This window comes from Magallana gigas, chromosome 3 (assembly GCF_963853765.1).
Source record: "Magallana gigas chromosome 3, xbMagGiga1.1, whole genome shotgun sequence".
In the NCBI taxonomy this organism is placed as follows: Eukaryota; Metazoa; Mollusca; class Bivalvia; order Ostreida; family Ostreidae; genus Magallana; species Magallana gigas.
Window position 1 is genome coordinate 39,531,942 of NC_088855.1, and position 12,186 is coordinate 39,544,127.

The 12,186-nt window shown below is 33.7% G+C and overlaps 1 non-coding gene across 1 annotated transcript; it reads left to right on the forward strand.

Moving 5' to 3' along the window:
- Nucleotides 1-253: 253 nt before the first annotated feature.
- LOC105328753 (uncharacterized) lies at nucleotides 254-6,199 on the forward strand. The gene is made up of 5 exons (XR_010712174.1): nucleotides 254-299; nucleotides 3,398-3,514; nucleotides 5,028-5,166; nucleotides 5,260-5,315; nucleotides 5,729-6,199. It is a non-coding gene; the product is annotated as an uncharacterized protein (transcript).
- Nucleotides 6,200-12,186: the final 5,987 nt, after the last annotated feature.

Here is a 12,186-nt window from a genome sequence, read left to right on the forward strand (position 1 = left end):
GCTATCCACGATAGACAATGGCGCCAGCTGTTTCTACAGTTGTTATGGTTGGACTAACTTTTGTTGTGAAAATGTCACTAGTTTATTCAACAAGCGGTTCAGGAATTTGCAGTAAGGATGGGTAAGAGTTTATAGACAAGAATTTATTTCATGTTGTTCGATACTTGCTAAAATATTTTAGAACACTTAAGATTCAACTATTGCATGTATATTTTGTGTATCTCAGTGTGTTTTGTATCGTTGTAGTGAAGATCTTAAATGCTGTGCCAATTATAAAATAAGTGGAGACAAGTGTGTGGGTAAGTATATGTTTGTCTGTACAATCTGATATTCGATGAAAGGAAATGTTACTTTTTATAATGATTAGTTTCTAATGAATGAAGATAAAAATCAATGCTTCATGCAAAGCTGAAACAATTAATACCGCTACAAGTTCAATCATTTTTATTTCAGAAAAAAATGAGAGTTATGTAATTCTTTTTAAAGTTGTATAAATCTAAATTTTATCATATTTAAAATTATTCAATTAACATTTTCCCTTCTCTGAAATTATCAGGATTATCTTTACCAAAAATGGTGTGTAGCATCTACAGGGGAAGGATATCATAAATTGTGAAAATCTTGAAAATCCCCTCCAGACAGAGGCCATACATATTTGGTAAAAGAAAAAATCAAAGTACTGAAGTACTGACGGGAGTAGATTTTATCGATTATCATTTATTTTAAAATCAACTTATCTTGCGTGGCAACTAGTTTCTAGTCTGTATTTAAATTACGCACTTTTTTATTATATGAATTTTAGACTTTTCCGACAAAAATTTCGAGAAACCCCATATGAATCATGTTGTGTAATATTTAAGATAGTAAGAGAGATTTCAAACTATAAATAAGTAATCGAAGCAATTCTAAAAATTGTATGGATCCAAGCACTATTGATATCGAACTCTAGTCTCGTTCAACCAGACGCTCGGCTGTCTCCGTTAATCTCCGACAAGCAAGAGAGCCTCTTGTTGGAGATTCACGGAGACAGTCGAACGTTTGGTTGAACGAGGCTATATCAAACTCTGGCGTAGGAATACATGAGACTATAAAAATATCTTAGTTGTTAGTACTGTGGAGGCATTAGAATTCGAGGTGGCTCAATTTTCGTGGTATTCGTGGGTACCTCTCACCCACGAATTTACATCCTCCACGAAAACTAATTATAAAAGATTTAGTTTTCCTTCTGAAACTGAAAACCGACGCATCCACGAAATTACGCCCAACGAATAAGCAAAAATCCCACAATCCACGAAAATTGGCCCCCACGAAATTAAATGTTTCCACAGTATTATATAAAATCTGACTATTTTCAAAGTGTTTATTGATTAGTTTCTTTGAAAAACAATGCTTCAGCATACATTATATCGAATTTTCCTATTATTTTCAAGAACTAAGTCTTGTCAGCGGTGATGATTTGTGCTTAGGTCCAAACACTTTTTCACTTTCAGTTTGTCAGAGTAACTGCATAGGAGAGTTGATTAAAATCAACTCCCAAAAATTAGAGCAAATTTATAATTTACTAAGTAATGACCTTTGAGCAGAGAAACTAAGCACATGTTTATGATTAGTAGTGATACTTCTACCAAAATAATGAAATTTAAGGTCACTGGGCCAGGGGTTTTAGGACAGGGGCCACATGGGTTTTAGGCTCTAGGGCAGGGGCCAATATGGCCATATAGTAAAAATGTATTAGAGTGGTAATGGACAACTGTCGATAATAATGTTGATAAAAATATATTATAATAAACTCAGTTTCACCTACTAGGCATATTCAGATTTTACAATAGTTTACCAAAACATTTCTTTATCTGGAAACGTAAAAGTTATAAAAGACCAAATGAGATTCTAACTTGTGACTTTCAGATTCGTAACTCTAACTCTTCTTCAATTACGCTGGTCTGTTACAATTTTGTGAAAGAAAACCAATTATGTTGTTAGCTGTTAGCAGTTGCAGAGTAATCTGCGACGAAAATTTGTTCGAAAATTTAATTTAGACAAAAATTAAACAAAGTCGTTATTTAACAGGAAGTTGACGTCTGATTGTTTCAAAAAAGAATCCCACAATATTGTATACCTGATACCTTAACAAAAAGTGTGTTAAAATTTGAAGCATATGCAAATTTGAAGCATAGGCGATATTATATCAAAATCGTCATTTAATAGGAAGTTGACATCTGATTGTTTAAAAAACGAATACTACTCTACTGCAGTATGGCATTCTCTGTGTTAAAATTGTAAGCATCTGCGATAAAAAGTTGCTTAGAAATCTTCGACGAAAATTTGTTACGGACAGACAAACAGACACACGACAAATAAAAACACAAGAGTAAAACAGTATACTACCCTTTCCTTCGAAACGGGGGTATAACTACAATATATATTTGAGAACAACTATGTGCACGGTTACAATATCAATAAAGGCTTCTACCAAACCTGTGAAATACATTGCTCAGGGTCAGGGATTAAGGCCTTAGGTCTTAACAATCGAGAGCATATGGGTGGGTTATGAAAAAGCGTATCAAAAGTACTTTATATTCTAATCGTTTTTATTTAAAAAGTATCTTAAAAATCAGATAAACCTGTTATTAAACTCGGAAAGTTCGTGCCCTCAAATCTGCTAATTTTACTATTCAAGTTCTAAGAATATTGTAATAACAAAGCCAAAATAATCAAGGAAGGGAAGCCAGAGTTAACAAAGGTGAAAGGGAAAACGCCAAACAAATCGAAAGTATATACCTCATGCAATCACAGAGACATCTGGTGTACAAAGTAAACATCAAGCCCCAAACCTGTAGGTTGTTCAGACGATGGCAATATCTAATAGTTGTATTTACAGCATGTGGCGGACCGAGGAACCTAAAAGGATGACAATTGCAGGAATCAATTTCTTAAAATAAGGAAACAAGTAATATTTAGGAACATTGGACTCACTTGAATTTTTAAAAGTTAAAATTCTCCTGAAAGAAAGCCGATGTATTTGGTAAGGTGAATCAGATAAACTTGATAGCATTTGTATTTCAGTTTCTAAACCTGTTTAAAGTGGGTTTTTTTCATGTAGCATCATATTATAACTTAAAATGAATGTGGACTTTATAGCTAAACCAGGCTTACATACATTCAATTTTGCAACACAATTTCGATATCCTACAAATTTAAACTTCTGATTTTAAAAGCAGCACACAGAATGAAACGATTAGCGTCTTAAAGCTTTATAAACATCATGTAATGACATATAAAATGGAATATCGTTATTAAGAGTATTCAGCTATTAGGAATGCGTGATATGAGACGACAACAATATAAAAAGTTGTGTAGTTTTGTGGCTCACCAGTTTTGTATCTCGATTATATTTCAGAATGTGTGGGATTTTATGGACATCAATGTGCATCGAAATGTTTACCTGGATTTTACGGATTTGCATGTAGTTTGAACTGTAGTTGTATCCCCTGTAATAATATCAATGGTTCTTGTGGTAAGTAAAATTGTAGGGACTTAAGTAAAGGTATCATTCGACATATTGGACACATTTCTCTTCTCTAAATTCATACTTTTTATATTACATTGTTTTCCAATATGTTTAAACGAGACAAAACAAATTCAACCTCGTTTGCATTAATTTTTTTGTTTCTAACACAATTTCCAGTATTACGGTATCTATGTAAATACTTTTAAATATTAAATAAAAACAATTAAATATCTTTAAGTATCCTTTAAAATATTTATAAACCATTAATACTGAAACAATAATTGTTTTAAAATAAATTTAACCCTTTCTCATCTAACACTATTGAAGACACAAAATAAATTCATTCGATTTGTTGAGAAAAATATCACTCAACGTAATACGTAGGATTCTAGTTACTAAATATTTGTAGCATTGAACGTTTTGAAAAAAAATGCTAAACCATTAACATATTATATGTTTAGAGCACATATAAAATCACACTAATTGAGGAAATAACCTTGGATTGCGAAAATAATTTCAAGTACAAATTTATCGAATAGGAAAAGTTAAACGATTAAAACAACTAGTTAGTATAGGTAAATACTTTCATATACGAGACAGTGCTGTCCAAAAAGTTCGTGGACAATTGGGTTTTTGTCATTTTAAATTGGTTTATATATACATATTGCATATCTAAATCTTTGTCATAAAATTTCAAATCAAACTAAAGTGGTTTTGAATGTTTTTCAAAGAAATAAACTTAAATTCTAATATAATGTATCAAAGGATCGCAGAAAGTACGCACGGCTCAACGTAAAAATTGTCCGAACATTGTAATTGAGTTTTTAGATATGAATAGTTACAGTTTTTATAAACCATTTTAAAACTTCATAATCTTCTATTGTGATGTAGTGTGTATAGTGTACGTCATTTTCATACGTTATTTGAAGCTATTTTCAAACCAGCAGTGGACTTCTAAAAGATATTACGGCAAGAACATGTCTTTAAAAACGCATGAACCAGCGACGTCAGCTGACCACACGGAACAGCGCGTAATAATAAAATTGTTTCGACTGAGGTAAAACACCAACAGAAACAAAACAAACGATGGAGGAAACAGGAAAAACATCGAAATAGTTCGAGTTTGCTTATCCATAAATGTCACATGCGAAATTTTAATGGAGTATGCGATTGTACCATCTGACCAAACGGTGAATGCGGCATATCACTCTCAAGTAGACCCAGGACTACGACGTTATAGAAACGTCGTTATAACTCAAAGTCAGGCTGGGCCGTAGAGGGCCTGTAGAGGCAATGTATATATAATTATAACTCCAATACAAAAATGTATATTGCTCTGATTTTTACACATATACATTATTTAATCTATATTAAAATATCATAATACCTTCCTGATAATGGCGCCGTTATTTTGAATAAAATTACATATGTCCACGAACCTTTTGGACAACCCTCGTATATTGTTCTAGTATTTACTTTTTTCGTATCGTTGAACTTTAGTCATAATATTTTTATTTAGATGATGTACAAAGAACACAACAAGGACCACAAGAAAGACCACATACTGAGGCACCCTCCTGGCCGATTTTTCTATTAAGCTTAATCGTTGTCTCTGGATGCTTTGCAGTTGTAATAACAATTATTATTCTGAAGAAGAGGTAATTTTTAGTGATGAAGATTTTTAAATCATTACACTGTAAGTGGGAATTTGATTGTCATTGATTTTACAAACATCACCCAATTTTTAAAAGGTCCACAATATCACGTACAGTCAACACAAATCCTGAAATCACAAAACAAGGATATGGTAAGTAATTTTAATATTTAAGTAACATGTACTTAAAAACACTCAGGTAATATGGAACAACTTTATATACCTATGTGGATGAAAATGCGTTATATTTAAATTTTAAACTAAAGTTGCCAAATTGTTTTTTATTTAAAAGAGAAAATGTATTTTGAAAATTCTCATGAAAGTGATCAATATAAAAGTTAGGTTTAGTTTTGAACCCATGACTAGAAAATCAGAAGCTAAAGCTTTAACCTATTACACTATGCTATCATGTATCAAATAATTAAAAGAAAAAAATTTTGATTTTAGAAATTTTCATTGTTTAATTTTTAAGGAAGAACTTTATAAAAGAAAAAAAGTGTCTCATACCTTCTTTCAAATACTATGGATGTAATTTTGATAACAACGACTATTTACATTTTTCTTAGACGTTGGTGACAAAGATGTCGATGACATGGAAATGTCGTATGATGACGTCAGAGAGTCTCAAATGATTCTTGACGAAATTCATCACTTGCCAAGGACGTCAACTGAAACATTATCTAGGACTAGTTTCAATACTGATATTTACAACGTTACATTTCACAATTATCGCATGAAAGATTCAATATATGCATGATAGATAAATAAATTGTTATAAAAATAGGGCGGCTAAGGCATAATTAAATTATATGTTAACCAAAAAGCTCATTCTTAGCTTTAGTGCAACTAACACCCACTTGAGCATTTTCGTCACCATTTCTGTTTTTAATTGTGATGAAACAGATTAAAAGATATTAATATTTTTATTTTTATTTTCTTGTCTTTGTCATTTACGTCTCTTCAAAATATTTCCATCGCTAAGAATGGCAAACCATTTCAAATTGATGTTGCATTAAACGAGTTGAAAACTTCATGTGGTTATCACTTTTTGATGGTCTAAAAGAAAGAAATTACTGTGTCACAAAATTACGTATGTTTCCTAAATTTAGGAAAACTTCGAGAAACCATCTTAAATCTAAGACTTAAGCTCCGACATTTTTGGATATTTACATCATAATCCCAAGATCGCCTCGTGAATTGTCTTTAGTCTTTCATTGACAACTGCTTTAGGACAACGTTTTACACTGCTAAGTAAACAAGCATTCTGAGAGCATTGCATAAGCAATACACGTCCCCTACCGGTTTGTAAAAATTTGTGAAAATAATGCACCGTTATGCAGAATATCATTTCTTACCGTCTCAACAGACCAACCCGATAACGAACCCGATTGTAATAATACAAAAAACCCTGTCGATTAAATTTACAACACAATGCTTGATACTATTTTACAGAACTTATTTGTTTGTTAGAAACGATAAAAGGAATGGTCCAAGTAATGCACGATATTATTACTGACAACATACTTTCCTCGTTTATTTGATACACACCGAGCCCGATAACGAACCCGAACATTAAACAATTGGAATATAAAAAAATAATTTTCTGGAAAATATGTCAACCAGACGCTACAAAAGTGTAAACTTGATCTGTAGTTTGATATTTTGAAGCTGCTCAGCAAATTTCATATCATTCGCCTAAAGCATATAGAAAAAAAGTGGAAAACTGAAGTTGGACAGACAGACGGACTGACGGACGCAGAGGAAAGCTATAGTCCCCTCCGGTGAAACCGTTAGGGGACTAATAACTGGTCATACATACACGTACGGTGGATGTAGATGATGTTGTTACTTTATATAGAGGATATCTATATTGTGTGATTTTATATTGCTTTATCCAACGAGTTGAAATGGTGTATATATTCGCGAGGCTTGCCGAGCGAATATAACCATTTCAACGAGTTGGATAAAGCAAATATAAAAATCACACAATCATAGATGTTTTATTTATCTCATGCAATTTGATTTATATAATAAAGCTTTTGAGACAGTCCCTTATGTGACCCGAATTGTTTCAAAGATTAAAAACGATGATGCAACGTTGTGTTATGCGGCTATTGTGACCTTGCGCAATACAATTTAGTACGTCATTCCTGAGATAAATCTAACTGTTTTAATGTAAAGTTTCACTGAAATAAACCATAATATAATTTTTTAGCTCTAAAAATGTTTTCTTAGAGCTTATTCACTGGATTAAATGGAAATTCCGATTAGAAGACTTGAATAATTAAGTTTGTTGACATACACGAAGTTGCGAATGCTCGTTAGTTTGAATTGACTCGAACGAGGAACAGTTGTTGATGTTCTATAAAACAAACACTAGCCTTATGATTCAAAATTAAAGTGAATAAGGATGCTTACTGGTGGTGGAATAAATTTCTTATGAAACATTATTTCGGTAAGTTCTTGTATATAAAGTTATAAACACAACCAGAGCGCTCTGTTTTCATCGCGTCGTCAGGATGAACTCCTTGATAGGTAACGTAATTTGCAGATTTATAAAAATCACAAAGCAAATTGAAAGTTGGAAGGGGGCTAAACTCATCAAAAATCTGTGTTTACGGTTGTGTATAACTTTCAAGTTATGTATAAGCCCCCCCCCCCCCCCCCCCTCGGTTCGGACGGCTATGCGACGCAGTTAATATGTGTTTTATTTCATATTTGTAATTTAAATCTTTGACAAAATCCCTTTTATATCAATTTTTGTAGTAAATATAGTTATGTTGAAAGTACTAGGCAATCATCGTAAAAACTTATAGGTCACTGAAGCGTTGAAGCGAGGGGCTGGGTCAAAAATAGTTCGGACCGGAAGTATTTGATTTAGCATCACCCGTTTGATATAGCAAAGGTTTATCACACGGGTAATATACACCACACGTATGAGATAAATTTACATACTACTCGAGACCTCATTAAATAAAGCCAAACCGTCCAAATTAAACTTTATAGTGAGGCTGCTTGTTGAAAGCCGAGTTTCTATTTTAATGATTTGACAATTGTTTAACGTGACTCTCCGGTGGCTTTCGTGTCCGATTTTTTTTTTCGACGGCGTGTTATATTTCCGGTTATAGCTTTTGGCACATAAATGATAATTTAAGTTGACATGTATTTGATTTAAAGGACATGCCGCAAGTTTCTAAAGTATGAGACATTTTACATTTTTTGCCCTGTTTATATATTAATTACATCCAAAAGTTTGTTTGCTCTAAAAAGGCTTTAATTAGCCATAAAATCAATTTAAATCAAAGCCGTGATCGTATAAAAACTCGTTATAGATAGCGTGTCATGTGGTGCGGTGACGTCACATGCGACTTTTTTCTAACATATGATTGTAAACGAATGGTATGATTAGCATTATCTTCTTTAAGGTTTTGACTCATAATGTGCATTGTTGTAAATCTGGTGCGCAAGAAGTTTGTTTCTTCGGTCGTAAGTGGTCACAACTTTCGATTTATTTTATTTTATTTACTTCATATTACACAGTGTAAATATATAAAGCAGGAAACTCGTTTTTTCTGAATAGTTGTTTCTTCTGTCAGATCCCATATCCGTTTTTTTTATCTATTTACCTATATATATCACAAACTTTCTTTATTTCTCGTGTAAACATGGTAAACATCCAACATCAACAACTCCTCGACTTTCCCGGCCCGTATCGATAAAACTTACAGAGATCTCAAATACCGTACACATGTTTTCTGCAGAGGTGAGTTATGAATGAAGAAATCATTGATATAAAATCGACGCTTACATGTATGTAAAGTTTCACAATATCAATAAGAAAACAGCTAATGAAGCAGTATCCAAAATGGCGTCCTCTCGTTATTTGTGTCCGATGAACTTGCTTTTTTTGTACACAGGTCTCTGTGCATAAACTTCTATTTTTCTCTTTGAAAAATAAATACGATTTGTTAATGAAACTAACATTACAAAAATATATCATATAGTTTGTTATGTTTGTGTTGTTAGTTTATTTATTAATCCTTTCGTCGACAGTTATTTGTCCCAAGATTTCCGCCTACTTTCGAATGGGAAACTTAAATAAAAACAAGTCAAAATTACCATTTTTGACGGCTGAACCACCCACATGAGACACAAAACACCGGTTTGTTCCCGTTTTGCACACAATTGAAATTAGGTATTGTAAAAATGTGTGCGAAACGGGAATTTGACAAGGTGAGAAAATTACTTTTAAGTTAAGTTGTTTAAAAAAATTAATTTAATGAAATTTTTCATGACCAAATTGATGTTTGAAATTAAATTCAAGAACATGGATGTCAATTATTATGTAAAGGTGCCTTTATGCAAGTTATAATGGAACATACAATAAATGTAAATATCAATGGGGAGTAGATTTGTTTTATTTTTAAAATTGCTTTAGTCTATATCGCAGTTCAGTGAGGGCAATTGAAAATAGACAAAAATAAAACATATCTATTTAACTAATCCAATTACAAAGATGGCTAACAGCACCTTCTCGCTCGAGGTGGCATGTGACGTCACACATAATGACGGGTAGATCGAGCAAGAAAATATGCATATCTCGACATTTGAATTTCATCGCTTTCAAACTAATGAATAAGCCAGATTATGTTAAATAAAAGACCACAAACTTGAAAAACATGGGATATGTCCTTTGATGTATTGTACAATAATAGCTCGGTGACTACAATACAAATATATACCTCATATTTCCATATATATAAATATGGTGGAAAATTACTTGACAGAAAAGGGGGAGGGATGCTACTGAACTCGTTTCTACGGTTTTATCAGCTAGAACCAAAATTTTCTTATTTATAATACAGTTTGAATGAGTATATCACTTTGGTGACCTATTGCAAATACTAGTAGTCTTCGTCCGTCGTCTAACCCTAACATTTTTACATTTTTTACTTCTTCTCGAAATTTAAAAGGTCAATTGTCGCCATTTTTGTGTGAAGCTGTAATGGAACGCGTTATCTGTTTTCGTTTATAACCAGAGTGAGTTTTTTGTTGGTGCAACATGTGACAAAGGAATTTATTGCAGGAAAGTCAGTCAAGCACTTGTTGTGAGTGAATGATATAATTTATCTATCATGTTAAGTTAGGCTCAGTTATGCATTATGTCTACGTAAAATTGTCTCCATAAAGGCATGTACACTTATTCTTATTCATATCGAATTGTCTGTCTTTGTTTAGGTATGTGAGTAGTTTGTAACTCTGAATCTTACGATAATATTCAGTTATATAGTTTATATGTGCGTTTTGTGGGTATAAATGTTGGTGCTGATTAGTGTTTTTGTAGCTCTTACAGCAATCTTATTGATGAAAATAAAGAGAGTTAACTAGCTGCCGAGTTTTGTGGTCATTATGTTAATTCGTGTATTAGAAATGAATGAGATTTCTGGTAACAATTTTCCGTGCGAATTTTTTTATTTTGTTAGGCAGCAAGCCAGCTACATGTACGTCACATGTTATTTCTATAGTGTCATATTTTAGTTTGCTAATTTTTAGCATATAACGAGCAAGTCTTGAGTCATTTTTTGGCAAAACCACAATCGACTTTGTAAGCAGAAATGACAGAGAACGTTGAGCAAAAGCAGGCGCAGAGATGTCAGAATTTTTAGTCCTAAAGGGAAAACAAAACATTCGAATTGGAAACCACGACCCTCGCCAGCGTCGACAGTACAGGATGGCCAACACGTGCAAACGGGTGAAGTTTCTCAACAAGAAATAGCGGACACTGAGTCAAATTGCCGAGATCTAGAGAGGATGCTACAGAGAGCGAAACTAGAATGCAAACACAGAGAGTGACAAACCCATATAGAAACTGAGACGAGGAACTTGCACTCTATGACCCTTCAAACGCGGCGATAGCACCACCAGATAATAGGACCATTGACGCCCCAGCAGAATTCTAAGCTAAAGGTAATTCACAGACTTCAAATACCTCAAAGAAAGCTAGAAAAATCCAGGATTATGTATGGACTGGAACTAGGGACTTGTTAGACCATCTAAAACTCTATGACCCTTCATCCCGCGGCGATAGCACCACCAGATAATAGGACCATTGACGCCCCAGCGGAATTCCAAGCTTAAGGTAATTTACAGACTTCAAATACTTCAAAGAAAGCTAGAAAAATCCAGGATTATGTATGGACTGGAACTAGGGACTTGTTAGACCATCTAAAACCATTGATATGGGAAACGGAGTCAAATTGAACGTTGGGGAGAATAAATATCCTTAGGAGATGTAAGTATTGAGCAGTGGGGGTATGCAAGCCTTCAAATTCTATTAGAGATGATCACTGATGGTACTTGTACACTGAAACAGTCTATTGATTATGTGCGCTACACCCAGTCATCTTCAGACTGGCTACTAATTAGGTGTGGCCACGCGTTTTCTGGTACTTTAAGTGTATGTGAATACTGCGAAAACCAGTTGAAGTATTCTTATCTGTCGAACACTCTATGTGCATAGCTACGATAGTTCAATCTTATACCAAAGAGGGTTAACTCCACCACTCAGTCTGTTTTTCACATGGGCAAAGTGCAAGTGGAGAGGCAAGTTCATCAGCCTACATCGTCGACACCCAACAAACGCGGAAGGAGAGACCATTCTTAGCAAATGGGCGTGAAGCATGCCGTCGTTTTAACCAGGCCAACTGTGTGCGTCCAGACTGTGGGCTAGCTCATAATTGTTACATTTTGTTATGGGACTAATCATCCGGCAACAAAGAATGTTTTAGCAGGGAAGCAGCGACAGAACCAACAAACGGATAGGCAATTCTCCTTACGACCTGTAGTTTTCAGTCCGGGAAAAGCTTATTTTTAAGAATGACTAAATTATAAACCTGTTTTCTCTTAGTGATTAGGGAAATGTAGCCCGAAATTCGGCTCAAACGGCTGCTTTTTTAAATTTATAAATCGAGATGAACTTAATCTTATGTCTGCTTCAATATTTCACTTTGGACATCCTTCCAAC